General features: G+C 30.9%; 1 protein-coding gene across 5 annotated transcripts in view; it reads right to left on the reverse strand.

Annotated features, from left to right (window-relative positions):
* The window catches only part of OtopLa (Otopetrin-like a), a 60,129-nt gene extending 47,513 nt beyond the window's left edge, over positions 1-12,616 (reverse strand). For all 5 annotated transcript variants that reach the window (XM_068771517.1, XM_068771520.1, XM_068771518.1 and 2 more), the window contains exon 1: positions 12,361-12,616. The gene's annotated coding sequence lies outside the window, so the exon portion shown is untranslated. The remainder of the gene's footprint in view (positions 1-12,360) is intronic.
* Positions 12,617-23,937: the final 11,321 nt, after the last annotated feature.

Raw genomic sequence — 23,937 nt, forward strand, 5'->3', positions numbered from 1 at the left:
ATTTAAAAAACACCAGACATTAATAAACTAACTCTAATGGTATATAAATGTAATGTTGTGTATATATATATATATATGACATTACTAATCAATGTTAATATACATAGCGTTATTTAACCTTAAAACAACCTCTTAACGTTCCCTGTTTATTATATATGATGAAATTTGTTACTATTATTTTATTGAACTTCCTTGGAATATTTATGAATTATCATTTAATAAATTTAAGAAGTTCAGTTAACAAGTATTATAATAGTATTAATATTATAATAGAAGGATTTTAGATGTGAAGGATTTATGTGATAATAATGTTTGGGGATGAATTTCTCTTGGCACCACAAAAAAACCTGCACTGAATTTTTAGTTTTTAATTCTTTTCAAATGAGGACGCCCATGGAATCCTCGTAATTTGTTGAAGGACGCCATTTTCAGAACAATTTAGTCTAGGTGATTTTAGTTTCAATAAAATTTGACCAACAAAAGTGGTTATTGGATATGATCATGTGTTGTTAATAATACGAAGGAACGAATTATAGTTTTGTAAATAAGTTGAAGATTAATTTTTAGCGGTATTTTCTAATTGAAAATCACACTGCTACTTTAAGTTATACTGCTAAATAACATTATATCTATGAAAACGTGCATCAGGTTTAAAACGTATTATAAATGTTGTGTGCTGTACTCATTACGTGCTGACAACTTTTGATTAATTAAATATTCAAACAATATGTTATATTCTCATTGGATAAAGATCCATAACACTTCGCATTTAATGTACATAATATTAAATACTGATTCCAACCGAAACAACAAATCTATTTAAATCCAAAAATTAAGTAAGCATGGATAATTCGGCGTGACTGTAAAGGAACACGTTTTCACGAACTACAATAAAACCTTTTTTAACTCGAAACAACATGTTCTTGATAATCAGCAATAATTTTTCAAGCTTCGAAACCAAAGTGTTTATTCAACATTAGTATTTTTTTTTACAAATTACGATTTCATACTTTAGTATTTCATGGTATATTTACTATCTATTTATATATTGTATTAGTTGATATTATAATTTTAATGTCAATTGTAATAATGTTTTATGTAAACTTTTTTCAAAGCACTTATTAATAAAAATAAAATAAAAACCTCCTCAACTAAAACTTATTATTTCACTTACAGACTTCATTCATGACAAACAAAAATCATTGAGTACAGTAAATAATAACTTCCTTTTTAAACGCCACAAAAGTTTCATGTCCACAATAAACTAATATACGCCATTGAATTCTCACGATATGAGAAAGTGAATGGCATCAAGGAAGCAGATGGGGGCGGCAAATATGTGGGGTTCGCATCGTCTCATGCTTTAATAGTAAGTGCTTTTGTCACACTCTGATATAGAACGTTGACGGCATCTTAAACTTTGGGGTCATGTCGCTCTCAGATACATAAACATATATTCTGTTCTATTTTTATTTACTTACAAAATAAAACAACATTAGCCGCCATTAGCTTATCAAACTAAACTTTATCTTAGACTGGATTATAACCGCCATAAGTCAACAGATTTTGCGGTTATTTTTACATGTGCAGTAGGTACACGTAAAAATTACCGCAAATCGTTATCGATAGAAACTGTTCCTTATCCGCTGGTAACAATAAAATAAAAGACAAACAAATTTATACAAACTATTTCCATATTAAATGCATTCTGCAAGCATTGATATAGTTTATAATGTAATAAAAAATACAATACACAATACAGACAAAAATACAATACAGACAATAACACAACTTCTGTTTTATTATTAATAGAGATCGTTAAAGCTTTAGCCAACTTTATAAAAATGTATTATGCATATGCATATATTATTAAGGTGCATATATACATGCACATATATTATTAAGGTAAAAGCAGGCGTATAAAATGTATTCTTCGAACACGTTTTATATATGCTCTGAATACTATTCTACAAAATCTCTATACGAATAACAAAATCTCAACCATAGGAAGTGTAAGTATTGGTATGAATGTTTTAAAGGAAACTACTAACAAGACTTTTATTTTCAGAAATAGATAAATATCTGTAGCTCACGTTACCAGCCGCTTTCTAGGAACATTCTATCCCGCGTATAACCCATTGACCGGTGTCGGTAGATGTACAAACAAACATTATCTTAAGGCTCGTGCACACGCTTGGCGCTGTATATGTGTTAGCTTGTTTTGATAACAGTAGCGGGGTATAACACGACCGCATAATTTCTCACGCGATTGTTACGTATTACAAAACTCAACATTCGAAAAGAGTGTCCATGTATAATTTTATTTTATAATTTTCGACGTATATTTTTTTTTTATCTATTTAACTAACAGTACGAACAGATCGATGTTATTGGCCTGTCGTATTTCATAGAAAAAATATAATAATGAAACATATTTCAGAAACAGCACTTTATTGAAAAATTATAAATTAAATAAATTCGTAACGAAGCAGGTATTAAAACAAAATATAAATTTGCGGAGTGACAGCTGTCATACGCGTGTAGTTCATAATGAACTGTTAAAAGCGCCGTTTTGATGGCCTTTACATTCTTCTACAAATTATTAGGTACCTATTAAAAAAGATGAAGGAAATCGGTAAGGTCGATTTTAAAATGAAGCGTAATTATTTTTAGGTGTTTTTGAGGATAACAGCAAAAAGTTCATGGCAAATTAAAAACGTCTTTAACATTATTACAAATTATTTTTGCTAAACTTCACATAATAGAAGTTATTTGCTTTGGGTATGTTGTATGGCACATATAGAAGCGATAATGGAGTCTGCCAAGATAACTTTTGACCTAAGAAGTCTACCATCGATAGCGAGCAATATAAAAGAAAATTTTATACAATAGAGAAAATACCAGAGAACAGGGGAGAAATTTCTTTTATGCGAGCTATTAAATACATGTGTCTACATACTTGCATGCAGTTCACGTTAATTACCGCACTTTTGTATCACAAGGGTAAAAAACGGAGGGGCGAATAGCAATGGTTATATCAAGACAAAACAATTTTTAGAATAAAACGTACAGTTTTAGAACAGAACGTTGAAGCAGAGAAAGAGACGTAGATTAGTCATCATTATCATCGTTATTGGGTGGATATATTGCTCTGCACTTGACGGTCCGTGGTCTTCGCTCCAGAACCTGGAGACCCAGCGACCATGCCTTCTGGGCGCTATGTGCCCACTGCTACTTCAACTGGTAAATCTGCTAGACTATGTCGTTTACTTTTGTGCGTCTACTAATCTCCTCTTTCTTGATTCGATCCCGTAGAAAAATTCCTAGCATATCCCTCACCATGCCTTCTTTGGAGACTGTGAACTTGCGAATTAGGTCCTAAGTGAGAGACCTCCTTTCACTGCCATTAATCATCACTGGCATTTAATATTGGTCGCAGACTTTCGTCTTAAGGTAATTAGAAAAATTAGACGACAAGAGGTTTCGTAGTTGTATATAGGTAGCAATGTAAATTAAATAATAATGTAGTTTTTCTACGTTTATATTGGATTATATTCTCATTTGTAGAACTACAGCCAATTTATTTTTTGTCAGTAGAAATACTGGCTGAATGTAATTATATACGTAATTACTATTCACTGTAAGAAAGAGTTTATGAGCGGTGTCCTCGTTCTACATTTATTAATAACAGTATAACCTATTTAAAAGGGTTATGAATACATCCTTGAACAATATTATAAAACTTTATATAAACTTAAATATTTCGTCAATCATTAATTTTCTTATTTACTTCGTTAAATTATAAATGTATAATTTATTACGTATCGTGTAGTGATGAATTTGAACAAGTCTCGTTAGAAACGGAACATAAATCACATAGTGTCATTTTAACGGGCCCTTTCGACGCTTACAACTTCGAACTTTTTATGGGTGGTTATAATATAAATAGATCAAGTTTTAGAATTTCTCGCTTTGTTTTTTTACCACATTTTATTACAGTGCACAAAGTGTACAAAAATAATAATTATTTTAGTTTTTTTTATTATTTCCATTAAAAGTTTTTTTTACTATCCCGGTCCTAATTATGCGAGAATTTAGTAAATAGCAATAAGTAGCTGTAATGTCGTAGTAATTGAAAAAAGTTTTCAAATTAATTTTTTCCTTTTTTTGAACCCTACTATTACGTAGATTAATTTCTATTTCCGGTACCTAAATCTTTATCCAGCACACCAATCCAAAAAAAAAATATTTCGACCTTTACGAGACAGCCCGCGCCTAATAGTGTTTTGTTATGCAGTCAATTCTGATTTTATAGGAATAGAATATATCGATATAATTAAAGTAATACAAAAAAAAACATTTAAATTGGTTACGTAATATGCACAATGTCTTTTTTTAACAGAATATGAAAAGGCATGAAGGTTATAAACTTTTATATTAATTCACGTTCAAATAATACACGAATGTATATTGATTACATTGCCCTTAATACTTTTGTATCCGACGGAAACAAGTTCAATGCCCTCGGCATGCAATCAAAACGCAAACCATCTGTATGTCACGATAACATCGTTAATTACTTTAAGTAATCTTCAGTATTGGTAACAGCCGCTTTTCAAAAATAGTTCGAGAACTTTATATATTTATTACAAACAGCCTACAAAAACTTATAAAATTAAAAATAAATTTGTAATACTCTCGAAAATTCCTTACTGTATGTAGTAGATATGATTATGATGAAGTAAAATCATTTTAATATAAAATATCTTTACGACGGATTTAATTTTTTTTATTAAAAAACCTTTACATTTGATAACTCTTTCTGTAAATACTTGAATCTAAAGTGTAGGTGAAGGGCTCCGCGTAAATGATTTTTTTATCCTCTTTTCTTTTTAAAAAGGAAATTCTACTTCGCTTGTGCATTATATTTATTTAACATTATTAAAAGAATTATTGAAATAAAAAAGACAGGCTTCTGTTAGAAATTACAACATTTGTTCTAATAGACATTTTAAAAATCAGAATAAAGTGTAAAATAAGAGTAATTTAGTTTAGATTTTGACAGAGGATTTATAAAAGTTTTGCATTCATATATAGAAAAAAATGTTTATGTAGAGACGTTCAACGTAAAACCATTTTCAATATCAGTAGCCAGTTTTTATATTTAGAATGCATTTGGTACAATGTTTACACTTCCGTTTCTTATCCAACACTTAAAACATTAATGTTCATCTTCCTAGTTTTTGAAACTGTTTATAAATTTACATTCCCATGCGTATAAGCATAAAACATTTTTATTAGATTGTAATATGCTAATTTTATTACATGGTAGATAGTAAAACGAAAATGGTTATTGATATTTTATTTAAAAATTCGATAATATGGCTTGCAACGTGATAAAAAATAAAACTGACTTCTTTTGCCGAAAAAAATAATAAAGCCGCTTTGTACATCGTACTTCTACTTAGTCTGGGTTGTTCACCGTTCCTTTATCGCATTACGGGCGCGTGTGTTGAAGTACTTTCGCAGCAAACATTAATTCAAGTCTGAGTCTGAGCGCATGCTCGCACACACTTCCGAGGGTGCAGCAGACAGCCTGCCGCCCTCACCAAGAGAAGGGGTCGACGAACGCATCAAAACAAAGTCCCCACTCACCACCTGTTAGCCTACCCGAAATCAATCGATTACGGAAAATATCACGGCACCAGAATAAAGATGTGCTAAAAACTACTTTATTGCACTAAAAATATTACACATAATCGCTTACAAGAGCAAGATACAGAGGTTCATTTTGCAACGGGCTATTTGCTTTTTTCGGCACTTCGCTGTTCTGTAGTAAACGGAAATGTTATGATTTAAAATTGGACTGCTATAGTTCCATTACGGAATTTTACAGATTTTTATACGATATTTTAATATGAAACACTCTAAATTAGGAAGCTCGAAATTAAGAGTTTTACCACCATATCCCATAATCTTTGATTAAATATAATTTAATTTCATGTAAATTAAAAAAGCTTAGTTTCTGACCTATTTATTGATTATTTATAGTTTGTAGATTATGTAATAGATTATTTAGTAAAGGAAATAAAAATTAACAGTTTATCTTTCATTTTGGTATCTTTCATTAGGTATGCCTTTTTTAATTTATTTATCGTCACTCATTGTTTAGGATACGTAATATATATACACAAAGACAAATGAACTATACTACATAATTTCTTTAAAATTAATTATTTTCTATAAATTAACAAAAGGCTATGTGAGAATATTTTTTTAATCAATACTGTTTTAAAACTTAAAACAAGTTTTTGAATGTCGTGCATTACAACTTTGTAATTTTAAATGTGCAATAATTATAAAAAGCATATACAAAGATAAAAGTTTCTTCAGACCAAAAAACATGCATTTTCAATTTGCAGTAAAACGCATCTCAAAGAATTTTTATCGGCAGTTGCAAACAGAAAAGTTTCACGGTCGGAACTTCACAATGACTCGTTGTAGGTTTATTTTTTTTTAGGTATAATGGTAAAGTATAATTTTGCATTGTTGAGAAAAATACGTATCCTTCTTAGTTATTATACTTCGGTCTGTGAAACTTATATTTCTTATTAAGTTTTAGGAAACCTAGAAAAGGAAAGAAGTGAAGACTCTCATTAAATTGAAATTCAATTATATGCAAGACTATTTAATTTAGCCTTGGTAAATTAAAGCCAGTGAGTTTTTTTTAAATAATGGAATTACAAAGGCTGGAGATTGCTGTCACTGATGTTTGGAATAATTCACCATCATCATCATTTCAGCTGCAGGACGTTAGCTGCTCAACCTGGGCTCTCCATTCAAATTTCCAATAACACCGGTTGATAGCGGCCCGATTTCACCGTTTTCTGACCACCTTGAAAATGTTCACCTTGTGGGTGGTCCTCTTACTCTGCGTTTGGCGATTGGACGTGTCCATTCCAGAACATTAAGACCGAATGTAAAGTAATAAAAGTTTGTCAACCATATAAGTTGTTTCTCTAACTTCAAAAATATACCATAGGTAAACTGTATAACAATATATATTCATGGGCTGTCTAGTATGTAATTCCATACAATCAATACCGATATCGATCCATAAGGTGTGGCTCTATAATAAATAAGAACGAATTTTCTGGTCTAATTCACTTACAATACGAAATACATTTTTGCAATTCAGTAAACGTCCACTTTACTTTTGTTTATTATGAAGGTCTGATCTTTTTATATTAATATCATTCACCAAAAATTATTTCATTTATTTTATTTTCACTTTATTATACACGAAAAAATCTTTAAGAAATTGATTGAAAAAGGAAATGTAACAAAATATCATAGGTAATAACTAAAAAAAGAAACAATTTATATGCAGAGGCTGCCTTATATGCGAATAAATAAAAAATACTACACAATATTCTATTTTAAAGGCCAAGGAAGTGCATTTTTACTATCTTTATAAGAGCTGACAGCGATTTAGCGCATCTTATAGCTTCTTTCTGGTAATTCATTTCATAACCTGACAGCGACAGCAGTAAAAGATTTCTCCATATATTTATTAGAATGACTGAAGACAAAAAGACATAAAGACAAGTATTAATTACTGATACATGCTTTAACAACGGTTAATAAACAGAGAGATAAGGGAAATTGATGTCATCATTTCCATTTCTTTTTAATATTTCGTTTGTACCCCTCGTTTACTTTGGCCCTAATTAAATAGAGTGTCCGATGTGACAGAATTAGTGCGGGACAACAAAAAGGAAGGTAAGGTATTTTAAAGAATGTATGAAAGTATATTTTTTGACTAAAGAGTACAACTTTGTTTCATATAGCGCCCGTAAAAAACTTAAGGCATCTCTTTTAATAGGTCTAATGTTAATATTTTAAAAGTTAATTTAGTGAGCTATACATATTTACCATACATAAGTCAGAAGGTTTAAATATGTGAACAGATTGAAATAAATAATCGATTAAATTATAAAAAAAAAATTTAACTTTTTCAAATTAATAGAAAAAATTGTGTAGCATTTTTCTCTGAATACTATTATTATTTTTATTTCTCTGAACATATATACTAATGTCCATCAACCTATGGTTTGTCGTCTACTAAAAAAAATAACCATGACGTTATTTAAAAATATATTTACAATGATTGGAAAGTTCATTCTAAATTTAGTAGTATATTGAGTTAAATCACAAAAAGAAGCCGATGCATTCCAATGATATAACTTCGATCTGATTAGGGCTTTAAAGTGACCAACCTTAAACTTTAAGAAAGATTAAGGGAATTTTAAACCTCATAGAGGCTGACATAACTGAATATCTGGACCTTCGTTAAATTAGGCTAAGAGTATTGTATATTTTCGTTTAATATTTTATATATATATATGTTTTGTATTTTTATATATATGTTTGTGTATTTTTATATATATGTTGAATAAAAATCATGATCTAAAATCAAACATAAACGACATACACTTTGTTTAATTTACAAAATAAGTATGAAGTAAAATGAACATATTTAATGATGATTAAGAATTCGCAAAATTATTTTCGTAACGCGAATTATGAGAACCGGTCTTAATCAACTAAAGTCAACACTTCATATGAACCTTGAACGCGAGATAATGATGCAATACCGTTAATGTACATTTGAAGCTCTTTAAAACGTATATTTATAATTAGTAATTTGTAAGAAGTTTTTCGTAGGGTAAAATGGTCAGACTGTGCGAGTGCTTATACATTATCATATCAGCCGATAGACGCCCAGTGCAAGGCATAGATACTCACGTTGACCGGTCTTGCACTGCCCACATCTATCGACTTACCGCGACCTTAAAAATGTCGTCGGTCCGCCTAGTGGAAGGCCCACGCGCACCGTATCTACCTAGTAGTCACTCGAGAACCTTTGGCTCCAAGGACCATCGGTTGCATGAGTACTGTGCCTTGCACACTACAATTTCAGACAACCTATTCCTTGAGCTAGGTCGAAAACCTATCTTCTCATTTCTTATTCGACACTGTAGCAAAACTCCGAGCACAGCTCTCTTCAATACCAATTTATAACAGTTGTACACAATAGTATATTTACTTTTTTTTACATATTTTTAGTAATGTTTCATAAACCTCAGTTTATGCTGAAAAAAAACACAATTCCGTCCTTTACTAAGTTAATCAGTTAATTGATACTTGTTGTTGACACATTAGTAAGGAACTCAGTGAAATCGTCATATATTAGCATTGTTATCCATGTAAATTGAAAACGTGGGCTCCATTTGCATTTTTGTGTTCCGGTTAAAACGACGTCATAGTCAGTTAAATTACTTAAGTAATGAAACACACAAATAGAGACACTAGCAAGCATGAGCAGGCGCTGTATTTTTACAGATACAGGTTGATTATTTATAAGCGTCAAAGTTTTAAAGGGATGGATGTGTAGCTCATTTGTTGTAATTAATGTATGGTGTATCCTATCTAAAAATCGTTTATTTCAGAAATAACAAACAATTTAGTGATAATGTAATCCGAAAAAGCGTTTTAATATTTGAAAGGTTTAAATAAGCGACTGTGTAGCTTATTTGTTAAAAAAGAGGTATGCATTCACTCCTTTAAAGTTTTTCATACCAATTTTCAATTACTATGTATTCGTTAAAACAGGGGACATTTGTCAAGTCAAAGTCAAAATTGGGTAAAACCGCAGCCAGTGTTTAACGCCAGTACATTAAATTAAATTTAAAGTTAATATACAAAATTATGGAAATTAAATACAGATTTTAATTTTATTTATACTTTCATGCGAATAGTCTTCCGAATTAAATGACAGGCAAAACCGCACTGTTGTGGATTTGTTGAAAAAGAACTACACTTGCTGATAAACTATTTGTTCAAATATATTACAATTTTGAATTTTTTAAGAAAAGAATACATAAGCAATTGCTACACAATAACAAACTGGGTGATTCGTTATAAGTGTTAAAGCAATAGCAATTTTTGAATAAAATGAATTGAATAAAACCCACTAATTGACAGCTTCAAATGTATCCATTTAAAGCTTTTACACTTATTACTTATAATAGTATAGTATATTATTAAGTACAGCTCATGTACTTTCTTCTTAAAAAATTTTTTTATCTTTATCCTTGACAATTTTTTTACGAAAAGGCGAATCAGCTCACTAATCTCGTCATTTTGTAGTACGACAAAAAATAAAATTATTCGCAGCCAGTGTTCATTAACAACACACAGTGCTCAGACATGTTAATGTATGACCTCGTGTCAAGTGCGACTTGTTTTATCTTAGATAACACGCAGCGCTTGGAAGACAATGGTTTTTTTAATGTAATATTATGCGATGACACTAAAGAACAACGTATATTAAAATGACTTTCATTATATGTGTATTAACATTTAATTTAAGACCAAGTTAAAGATGTAACAAGTCTTAAGTTATTTTGGTCACTATGTCCGCAGATAATTTAGACAAACTACTAATTGTAGAGAAATGACGGTGAAAAACCACGTGGTCGATCAAGTTAATTCGATAACGGGGTTTTTTAACTACTATTGAGAAAAGTAGACGACAACTAATGTTTGGCACAGGTCGATTCCAAACATGCGTTTCAAGATGGACACGATCTTCAATGATAAAGACAACGATCTATAACAAGAATGTCATAGATATATTATATTTTTGAAATAAGTGACTTTCCATCGCCGCACACCACAACTTCTCGTTCAAAATACTGCAATGTTTGAAGACGAAGGTCAGTGTGTGAAATTGCTCGTTCGGGTCGAAATGTTCTGGAGTGGCGACCACCAGCCGGTCTGATGGCAAAATCAAGGTCGCGAGAAGTATAGGCAGCAAATTACATCATGATGGCGACCTTTTAAGTAGACCCATACCTTACCTTGGGGAATCCTTCATCTGACGTGATGATAATAAATATTGATACGTATTGTTCTTATAATTTTTTCCTGCATAAATATTCTACCAGTAAAAGATTTACAGAACAATTATGGTTGTCTAATATCAGTTACATTCCGATATGTCAAGTCAAAAACTACGAAAATGTTTTTAGCAACGCCGTAAAAAAATTGTTATAAGCCATCATATCCTTAGTTCAGTTCTTGGAGAATATCATTATGAGTGATCAAACTTCGAACACTTGAAGCGCCGCAAGTAACGAAGTGTCCACTTAATCATCGAGCAAAACCTTAAGTACATATCTTATTTTACAATCAGTAGATGGATAACATCTTGAAATCAACGGTACTGCTGAGTATACTTCCTGTCTTCTTTGTTTAGCGCTGCATTTATTTGCTGTCAAGCTGTATTTTTTATTTTTTAAAAAATGGTGCCCCGTACAATATATTTGTTTTTTTTTCTTTAACCTCATCACTGGTATATTGAATAGAACATTAAGCATAGATATAAAACAAAAAACATTATAATAATTATATCTCATTTTACCAATTCTTTATCATACAATTTTCATATTCATATTAAGCATCCTTTTTAGCAAATGTAAATTAAAATAATTTTCAAAAATAATATCTGCATAATTGTAATATATTATTGACCAATATAAAATAAATATCTAGAATCTATACGCACGCATATTATATCTAATATATAGGTGTGTACATAGATCTCCGATTACATTTCGTGAAGATAATCTTGTATGTAACATGTGCAGTGTTTAGAAATACCAATCAAAAACTGTATTCTCTTCAATGTATTCATCTTTAATCAATCTAGCAATTTGAATATATTTATCTTATACTAATCATAATATTCATATAAAATTTCACTACGCCCACATATTATAAAAACAGTTATTGATTATACTAAATGTAGATAATTAATTCGTTATTACATGACAATGTCTGTTTAATGATCACTTTTAATTTATATTCTAATTAAGACCTTAAACGCAATATAATTGTATTATTTTTATATTATGTAACGTGATAATGTGTTATTAATTTTCATTTTAAATAGCGTGTTATTATAAAGCTAGCTGATTACCTATTCTTGTATGAATCTTTCTGTATTAGATACAAGCTAATAGGCGCAAAGTAGTCGTTATTTTATTACGATTGTTTGTATATGTATAAGTCAGTCTATTATTTAAATCAATACATTAAACTGCGGCTTGTAATAAATTAAAACATATAATTTGCAGTTTCTTGTTACTTAAGTTTCATTCCCATAGCCACAGAAAAAACAATAGCCACATATACAAATTTACATCTGTACATTGTATATAAAACCGCGTATGTAATTGTTAAAAGAAAAAAAAGACATACATCTTAAAAAGTAACGACGCAGACAATGCTTACGTTTTCATTTTCTCGTGACGAAAATTACTGACGGAGAAGGCCCATTGTGTCCATTCGACAATCGGCAGACGTAAAGACGGGGCACTCACTGTCTGTCTGTCAAACGCAAAAAGTTTTAACTCAATCTCCGAGTCAATCAATCGTTAGTGTTCAAAGACCACTGAAAAATACTGGCAGCTCAAATGTATTAAATTTAAATTAAATATAAATTGCGTTCGAGTATCGAAGCGGCGCAAACGCGTGATCAAGGCTAAAGCCCGACGCCAACTCGCGGTCGAAGCGTTTGTATGTACACACAGCCATAGCTGCCAACCACGGGGTCTATTGTGCAGCGGGAGCCAGACACGCGATCCCTCCCGACTAAAATTTTTCTATAGCTATACCTCTGTTTCATTTTCCATTGATTTTACATCAGTCGTAATCACTCTGTAGGGGGTCTCATAAAAACAAACCATTTCAGATATTCGGTTTGTTAGGCATTTTTTCCGTAATGGAAGTGACAGCTAGCTAACCTTAAAATTAATAAAATAATAAAAATTAATGATCATAAAGTAATTTAACAATTCTTAGCAACAGAGAGTGACGACAAATTGTTAAAATGTCTGTTCAACAACCACGTCATATTATGTATTAATAAATAAAATTATCAGAACATACACAAATTTAAAAAAAAAAACTTATTTATATTTTATCTGATGTTATATAATGTTACTTCTTTGTTGAGATCAGGACCTAAAGTTTACAAAGTAATATCCCATTAAAAATATATAAATCCTTCTACATTTTGGTTCGCGATTTCAGAGTCCAAGGTCAATAGCGAAGTAAAACAGATGACCTTACAGGATAGCTGTGTCTAATTTGAATCAAGTATGCAAGCAATTAATAGCGTCTTTTGATATTCAATAATACCTAAAAATCATTGTAAAAATAGAAGCATTATTTGTGTCGCGAGTTTTATTACTTATATTTAGGACGAATTATTTATTTGTTCCCAATATAAATAGTTGGCCAGCTCTGTCGCGGTCAACTTGAACCTATCCGCAGCCAACGTAGACAAGCGTTAGTAGGTTACAATTGTTTATCATTAATAGAAGTACCGCTATTTGTGACCGGTGTTAGCGCCGCCTTTCTCAAACTAAAAGACGTCTACAAGCTCCCGACAGATAATGTTAAAGTTTTTATAAGCAATGGCAAAGTTAGTTCGGTTCTTATTTTCTGCTCAAGGCTGACACGTAATTACATTCGACAGAACTTGTTTCATAACAATCATTGTGCAGATCGACTTTTAACTTTTGACAATGTAATTGTAATTGTACAGTGGTATTAAAATTACAAAGTTAATTATTAAGTTCTCATTCGAAAAATATAAAAAGAGTAATATACTTTTTTTATATTATCGTTATTTTATTATCTCGGCTTTTTTGTTCTTATCGACAAATACGCTAAACCCAAAACTGGAGAACGGCTTGACGAATTTGATATTTTTTTTAAATTTCCGTTCAGGTACGGAAAAGGTTCTTTAGGAAAGAATAGGTGGAAAAATTGCGAGGTTTAAATAAAAAAACTACTGATTTTCTCTTTGAATTAGGTTGTTATAAGGTTCTAAACAAATCAACGACCATAAGCCAGTAGATGCGGTGTAGGTAGACAGACACTACTACGTGGACCAACGACTTTGTTAAGGTCGCAAAAGTCACTGGAAGGCCGATGCACTGCTGTAGGAGTCTATCAGCTAAAAAAGAAAAAGAAAGAAGCAAAAACAAAAGTTTTGCTTTAAAACTTTACAATGATAATATTAAATCCTTACAGTGTACGAAATAAAAAAATGTTTTGGTAAGTAATTTTTATTTGTTATTTACACATTAAATCAATAAAAGTGATCACTCTAAAATATATCTCATTTATTATTTTTTCTATTAAACTATAACTAAGTTTAGATACGAAGTCTGTAGAGGATTAACTAATAATAGTTTTACAATATATTTATAATGATATTGTGACCAATTTATTTAAATTTTAACTGTCGTTAAAGATAAGTAAGAAATTGTCGTTAATAAATATTTGTTTTAATTCTCTAATCGGCTTTTTCATATCAGATCTCTTGCAAAAAGTACAAAGTGCAAAGTTTGATGTTTTTTGATGAAAAAAAGTATATCTACTTAACCGGCCAAGGGTAATTGTTACTTAAAAATTATGTGTATTGGTTAGGCTTACCCATAGCTTTCTATGCGAAAAATAGATTAGTAAATAAATATATAAGAGTCCAAAACTAAACATTTTCTTAATATCCGTAGTAGATTTTTGTCTGACAGTATACATATATATAACAAAGTGATTAGACGAGAACATTTTTACACAACAGACTTGTTCTTACGTTGAAATATCGACGATCTTGTTTTATTGGATTTGAATTGATTTTGATGAAATTACAGAGCATACAAGTGCGGTTCTATGAAAAAAAAAACATTGTTAGGTCCATCTGCCTATTACACTTTTAGATTTAAAACAACACTTTATCAGAAAAAAATTGTTATAACATAAATTGTAATTGCTAATTCAAGTAGTCAATCAAAGATGTACACGTCTTAAGGTTTGCGGTTAGCGAAGCGGTGGAGACCGCAAATAACGTATTCGTTTTTTGTAGCCATCGACGTAAAATTTATAAAGACATAAGAACATCGGATCGATATATCCGACAGAATTAACAAACTGTTGACCGCAAAGAGAGTTCTTGACTTAGTTAAGCTAACCTTCTTAAGTTATAATTAAATCAGAAGGTCCTTGACACGTAAAGCTTTCTGACTAATTTAAGGATATCAAGTTACACCTTTAATTCTTCGCGATTATATTAAAATACATAAACTGTTTTTTTTTATGTAACTGGACGATTACTGTATTGTGCAACGTTAACTTTTTAGAGAGAATATGGTCACCATCACTTGAGCCGTAGAACCTTCCTGTGGGATATAGGCCTCTTCTCAAGATTTCCAAAAGTTTCCATAGGGAGGCCTGCATCCTTTGTGAGTGGACATCCATCGCTATGCTTGCTGGTCTAAGTTCTCCACTCCAAAACCTCCCGGCCCCAGCGGCCATCTTTCCTGCGCACTATATGGCCTGCACGTTTCCATTTCAACTTTCCAATCGCTTGAGCTATCACTATTTCTTTCGTTCGTCCACTTATCACCTCATTCCTGTATTCGACCTCGTAGAATAATCCCGAACACAGCTCTTTTCATAGCTCGTTGAGTGATTGTGAGTTTACTAATGAAGTCCGAAGTGAGGGATCACGAGAATGAATAGTTTGTGTAATTTGACGATGACGGCACAACCAATTAAAATAATTAAAAAAATTATTTGATATAATATTAAACACGTTTATATATAATACATACAATTAAATAGGCTACAAAATTATTGTAGATTTTTTCCATCAAGCCACGGAAGAAATTTCATTTAAGAGGTATCCGCAAAATATAGTATATAGTGAAAATTATATGTATATTGTGAGATCGAACCAGAAATGACGAGACCAGCACAGGAACTATGACATAGCTCGAATAATTGCTCATGTAAAGCAGCAGTTAGCGCTCGTGCAATTGACGACTTTTGGGATCTAATAGTTCTCGAGTGGCGACCACAAGCCGGTGGATAAGTTCTCCACAAGTTGAACTGACGTCATCAAAGTAGTAGAAACTGGACGCGAGTAGTGCAAATAAGCTGATATGATGATGATAATGATGATTGTATATTTTTAAAAAAAATTAACAAAAATTCTAATAAAATATTTAAGATCAAAACAGATCGAACTGTTTGCTCACATTCATCACACACACATCGTTATTCGAGTCTGGTATATAATTACATAAACAAGATATCATTCGCTTCTCTAACGGCCCGTTGATTTGTAAACGTGACATCTAACACTTGTTCGTTTGAAGACGCGTTTATAATTAGAGCTCCAGCAACAGCAACATAAACTCCTTGTGAATGATCATCGTTTTCCGTTTATGTGAATAAAGTTTATTTAATGAATAATTAAGAACGTTGAATTACAAAAATATATCCTGAATTCTGTTTTTGTAACACACTATGTTATTTAGTTTTTTATACAGTTACATGGTCGATAGACGATCTTGTTAAAGGCGTCGGAAGACGCTAGATGTAGATCGCTTTCTCCTGGTCTTATTGTAACTCTATACTAGAGGTCCATGTCCAACAGTGGCCGTTCTACAGCTGACGATAATAAGCATCCTCTCATATGAATAAAGGTTGTAATCCACATCTCGGACCCAGTAGTTTGATGAATATACCATCAAAGCTGGACATCAAGACTTCGTCACGCTGTTAATTTTTCTCTGTCCATGGAGTTGCAAATAATTATCTTCACAACCTGCAAGATTAATTATTTATTTTTTATATTGAATTTATATAAATAAGTAGAAATATTACCCACATGAGCCAAGGAAGTTAAGTATTTGATTTATAACTATGAAAAAATTATTTATGTATTTATTTTATACTCTAATTGATTTAATTTTCAATTTTTAATAATTTAAAGAGATCATTTATATAAGTCAAGAAAAGAATTGCACAAGAGTCTACTTAAAATAAAGAAACGAGTAGCCAAAAAGCGCCGTACCCTAAACTAACACGATGCATTTCCATTTTTTTTTTTTCATTATTTACAATTAAATCACAACTTTATAGCCTTAATAATCTTTGTTTCAGGAACTTTTTTTTAATAAAATTACCGAATAAAAGTTCTCTAGAATTAAAATTTATTATAAAAGCGAACATAGTGGTTTACGAACGAGTTATTAATTGTATGGAGTCTAGAGATAGGTATAACGTATTGATGTTGATAAACTAAGATCGACTGTCTCATGATATCTCTTGTTAACTAAAAATTCTTGATACTGAAACCAAATACACAAAACCATTCAGGCAACGATCGATCATTTGTATATGTATAGGTATAATGATGGCTGCTGGCGACGAATTAAGGGGTGGAGATTGTGAGGGTGAGGGGTCTGACAAACCAACGCTATGGAAATCGGCCATGCACCGAAATGCGCTACGGTTATGATGCACAAAGTTAATTTCAATACGAAATACTGAATATTCCAATAATCTCGTTGAAAATAATGGATATTATCTATATCAAATAAGAAATGATTGAATAAAGAAAAACTCAGTTGATCTCTTGGTATATGATAAAAATTATTTTAGAAAAGTTTAAGATTATTAATTTCGTAATTAACATTTATTGATTAAAAAAATAATAGGTCACATTCTACCTATAATTCAATTTATCTGCATTACATTACATATTATTTGATAATAAACATTACATAATATATTTTACAATGCTTCATTATTTTAATAAATGAAATTTACTAAGTGATATCTTAGATTGTATGTATTATAACGTCAGTGTAGATTAACTTCACTTTCACAAATGGTTTTAATTGCGTAAATAAAATAGATTCATATTAAGATATGAATCTAATTTATTTCGTCCTCAGCTTTCGGTTTTAACTTAATAAAAAAGTAAATATAATAAAACGTTAGTCAATGCGTTATTTTATGTAATAACTATTTAAAACTGTCAATTACTTAAGGGTAAAGATTATTTACAGAAATTTTTCATTAATTTTTTTTTGTAAATAACGTCTCGAATGTTTTTTGTTCTTATCTAACATTGATGCCGCTGCATTTCCTCTACTACGAGCTTATTAAGATATTGATCGTCGACACGAAGGGGAAGCTTGGTAAGGTCAGGTAATGTGATAAAACGCACGTCTACGAATATTTCTCACACTAAAAAATGAAATGATACGAGAAATATACAGAATATTTGTTTTTGGTCGTATTATACGAATTCCATTTATAATTCAAAATAAACTAGCGTCATTTAATTGAACTATGTAAGTCGAAATAGTATATTATCTCTTTAGGATACAAGAGGGAATAGCCCTTTAATATCAAGATCTGATCAAGACCTGTACAAGAAGACATAAGATACACAGTAAGACAAAGAGATAAAAATTTTAATATACATTTTTTTTATCTATAGATTAATTATTATCATCATTTTAGAACAGGACGTCAAGAGAAGTAGACTTGACCCATAAATTTCCAATATCAAAGGACAAAACGGCAAGTTTGTCCATCCACTTTGTAAACGTTGTTCGCTACGTTTGCCGGTCTATAATCTACTCCAGGCAATAAGGCCCTATACTACCATCAGTTCTGAGCGCTATGTGACCTGCCCACTTAAACTAGACCTTACAAAACCACAGACTGTCATTTTTTACTATCGCTCTAAAAAAGTATTAGCAATGTCTCCCAGATACTTAAACTAATAATAAAATATAACAAAACTCAAGACATATATAACTTTTAGGGTGAGTAGTAAGAAATTTAAAAAATAACCTTACATAAAATTAAGACAAGGTTTTATTAGATATACTGTAAATAAATATATATACATCAACGATAGCAACGATGATTATGTTTATGCTTATTGTGGGCAGATCAATATCGTTGAAGTCATTGAATAAATCTTTTCTACCATAATAAATCATACCATTTTAAAGTAGCTAACTACATACTCTCGAGGATCAAAGTATCAGAGAATACATGCTTATGGTTTTACTCGCATATTGGTAATTTTAGTGAAATTTTAATAATTTGTTCCAAAAAAGCGAAAAATAAGTTAGGTAAACAAAGGTAGTGCGACGCGACGTACAAAGTAATTGATTATGGGTGTATAATAAAACTGTGTCAGCAGAAAGCTTAAAAACTTTTACACCTATTACCAATCACTCTTTATTTATTGTTTTGGAAACTAATTATTTTTATATAGCGTGTACCATATATCGATTGACACAAAATAAGCTATAAATTCACCAGTTAAAGCTATAAGCAATGAGCCTGTACGTACACAACTACAACCACAAGACATAAGTTAAAAATAGTTGAAAAATTATTACTTTTAATTTAAATATTTAAGCAATTTTCCAGTTTTGAGATTATAAATAGTGAAAAATATCATTAACTTTTAATAAATACATTTATGTTATAGTTAGCCCTCGTTATATCAAAAAGGTTATACGTGCACTCAAAATATTTTTACACTGCATAGCTACTTTATGAAAACCACTAGAGTTATCATTTTTTTCATTATAAGGAGCTCATAATTTCGTCTAATGTGTAATTTTCACTTTTACACACCTTCCATGTCTACAATCTTTTCCTCTAAGGGTACGCTACCCTTTCTACTATTTACGTTTGGGGTTGCACAAGGGAGCGCAAAAACAAACGGCCACCCTAAATATCAACCTCACTATTTCGTTGTGCTTTTTGTTAAGTACCAACTATGGCGACATAAAAGGAAGAAATGATGTAGCCTTTTATATTACCAGTGTCATATCAAGTCGTTACTATGTTTCCTTGTTATAAATTATTAAACAAGAATATAAAACATTCATAACCCAAAGTTCAATAAATGGCTATTTCTTTTAAAAAATAATCATAAATTTTTATCACGTCATAACTTAAGATTTCTGGTATTTACTTAACAGCATTCATTCATCTTTCTTTATAAGTTTCTTAATGCGGTAGAAGGTTCTAATGGAAAACAAATCACTATTTCCGATGCGATTTGTAATTGCAATGTCGATAAATTAATCCTTTTACATTGAATGTTTGTTAATTATAAACTTCTGTGTTGTTTACGTGGCCTATTACTTATTATAACACCAGAAAAAAAAACTAATAATACTGTGTATTAAAAATCATTACAATAAACACAATGTTTTGTATAAAATGTTTTCGATTTTATTATTCAAGTTTAGGCAAAGCAACGCCTATGGGGTCCATTAGTATGTTATATAAATAATCTATACAAACTTATAGATAAATAATTGATTGTTTGATTTTAAATTACAATATTATTATATATAGACATACATTATTAGTATTGTACTGTTACCACGATAATGGCACAGAAATGAGGAACATTAACTATCAGCTTGGATCTGATTTTTAGATAAATTAATGGCTTATAAATTTAGTTTCTTCTTCATCATCACCATTTCAGTGGTAAGACATCCAGTGCTGGACTTAGGCATATTCTTCTTATGTTATTTTAACACTTAATCAAATTTAATTTACTTAACTTAGTTTTTATTAAGAATTTATTTCTTTATGAACACTTGTTCAGCTAATGTCATTCGCATGGTGTCGCTAAGTCCCTCTTGCAAAAACTCTCCTTTAAAATTGTACACATACCTTTAGTTATAACGTCTTAATAACTTTTGTTGCACATATGCAACTTATAAGGACGCCGAAAGCCAGGCAGAAGATGCTCGTGACTGAAGAATTTAGCGACGCAGTTCGAAATGAACACCAGAACACTGTTCAGAGTTCCCCCCGGAGAAGTAGAGGTCGAACTTTGCTGTAGTAAACGTATCGTCAAACAAGTATTAACATATTCTTAAAAACAGTTAACTAAAATAGTTTCTGAACATACTAAACATACATAAAAGTAGATTCAACTTTACTTCAAAAGAAGATCTAATATATTTTAAACTTAATGTCCCCGTTAGTGCAAAACCAACAAAAAGTATTGTGAAGCAGACACATATAAAGACGACAAATTGAGTGCCACAATAATTAAATCATTAGAAATCTTAATCTAATTCACACTGCACTTTCAAGGCGTATTCGGGTCAACACAAGTGGCGGTAATCGATAACACGACAGTATAAAGTGTTATATTAGAACATCTCCGCGAAACGACAGCTTTGTACGCAGGCGAGAGTCCAAGACTGCTAAATATGGACAGTTGTCTGTCGTCAGATGCCGGGGAAGAAGTCTTATAAGGCGAATCAGGACAAATTAACCTCCCATTTCAAATATTTTCACTCGATTAAACTCAATTCAATATCAATTCATTGAAGCCTTATTCGATATAATCGTACCTCAATGATAAATCGTCGATAAATAATTTTCATTAAATTTAAATATTAAAGCTTGACCTTGAAATTGAATGATGGAGAAACAGCCGTGACCGATATCGACGTTACAGAAGATTATGCAGGCAAACATAAAGACTAATGGTTTCTGTATTAGGCGTCAATTGTGAAGGCCCGCATGGCGTATTGGAGATAAATACAAGCTCGTCTAAAGAGTAGGCGACATTCATAAGATCACGCTCCGCCTTTGTACCGATGATGTAAAGGTTTATCTAGGGTTCCCAACACAAATAATAAATTAAATATAAAATGTCTCATGTGAACTGATTATGTCATTAGCGTTCCAAATATTAAAATAGTGAACCAATAAGATTTGCCTTTAATGTTTACTAATATATAACATTTTTAAATGTAATAGATTTACAGCATATAAAAGTATAATTTAAAAATATCAAGGCAAATCTAAGCAAATTGTTGAACAATTCTTAATTCCTTATTGGAAATTAATTAATTCAAGCGTAATATCTTCAGACAGCTAACAATAATTTTATTTTATACGTTAGGTATTATATTAAATATATAAATGATATAACGATGTAACAACCCTTACTATCGACACTCAATACAGGCTTAAATAAGGCCAATAAAAGTAGACTGTGTTCACAATATCAATGATCGTGCGCATTGAATTCGGGGCAACGCATTTTCTTTAACAGCAATTCTAAAAACTTTTTGTTATCTACTTAACAAATTATATTAAATGTAAATTTGTGTCGTAGTCTTTAAATTTGTGATACACATTTTTTAACACATCAAAAATCAAAAAATGTACCCCATCCTTAAAAGTGTACCGTAATTAGCCAGTTTATACTTGATACCAGTATTAACATTATTCATTTATTTCAGGTGTAAAACATCCACTACTAGATATAGGCCTACCCTATAGACCCAATAGGACTCATTGTTTTCCGACAACCTTAACATAGTCGTTTGTCTACCTCGTTGGTGGTCGTCCTACTCTACGCTTGACGGTCCGAGGCCGCTTCAAGAAACTTGCAGCTCCAATGGTCATCTTATCTATATAGCTTGGCCACTTCTACTTCAACTTGTCGATTCCCTGGACAATGTTAGTTACTTTCGTTCGTCTACAGTTCCCTTCATTCTCAATTCAATCTTATAGAGGAATCTCGAGCATAGCCTTCTCTGTGGCTTGATGAGTTTGAGTGTAAGTTGGCTAGGCTTAAAATGAGAGACCACATATCTAATATATATATGCTTAACGGAGAAAGAAGGCAACCTTATTATTCTTATCAAATTAAGTTTTTGCATTAATCATTCGACTTTAAATTTTTGGATAAACATTTATAGCATACCATTTTTCTAAAATTAAAAAGGCGAATACTATCCCTTATTGTCAATATTATAAAATGTGAAACTTCACAATTGTTTTGTTTTTATGTTTAGATTCAGAAACTCATTTCCTTCTTATTCATTATTAGTGTTTAATGGAAAACGATAATCGGGATCACACTATCAGCTTGCTTATAGTTATTTATACTTGATTTCGCCGACGGTTCGCTTGTTTAATTAAATAAAATTTAACGGATATTAACATCATTCGCTAAAAATAATTTAAATTAAATTTCAATGTAATTTGTAATATTACAATATTTGTTAATTCCACAAACCTTCATCTATGCTTCATCATTTCTTTTGAAACAGAAAAACGTATCATCATACGGTATAAAGAAACTACTAAATATTCAGAAGATATTAATGTTTAAGTGAAAAGCCTAGCAGAGTCCTCGTGATAAGTGGTGATAAATGCCTTGTCTAAAAGAATACGGTGTTGTTTAAGATTACCAACTATAAAGTCTTTCTCTGATAGAGACGAGGAATAAAATCGATTCTTTCTGCTTTCACAGCTATGTAGTCAAGTTTTCAATAGCCAATGAAAATGAAAGGAAATGCCCTCAAACTTAGAGCCATAGACAAGATTATACATCATCTTGCGTAAGAAAAACAACCAATAAAACTACCGGAGTTTCAATACTTTTGAAGTATAAAGTGTGACCTCGTGCAACCGCTTATTGGGTTTCCAGTCCAACCACTCGCCGTTCAATAGATGGTATCTGTAAGCAAGTACCACCCAGATTGACGACTTACTAGAAACCTAACACAAAAACTGTGTAATAAATAATATTAAATAAAATATGTATAATCCCAAAGAGTTTATTTGCTTGTAAACGTTAAACATTTAAGAAGTTACTTAAATTATACACAAATGGCGTCTAAACAAATAAATAGTGTACAAGTATATAATCAAAAACATTAATCTAGTATCACTATAACTTTAAAACCGACACAATTAAAATGTTCCGTAATATTACTCTATATATACTTAAAATACGAAGCTTTCAACAAATATTTGGTATGCGCTGGATCTGACACGAGTTACTATCTTTATAGGATTAAAATAAAATAGAATAAGCAATAGTTGTACATATAGGTCTTTGTATCGTACCGTCTTACTGTTATTTTATACATGTTCTAAAATAAAACTTTATCCAAAAAGTATTACAAAGATATATACATA

This window comes from Battus philenor, unplaced genomic scaffold, assembly GCF_028537555.1.
Source record: "Battus philenor isolate CCGP_79_NKW_IND1 unplaced genomic scaffold, ilBatPhil1.0.hap1 SCAF_4, whole genome shotgun sequence".
Taxonomy (NCBI): Eukaryota; Metazoa; Arthropoda; class Insecta; order Lepidoptera; family Papilionidae; genus Battus; species Battus philenor.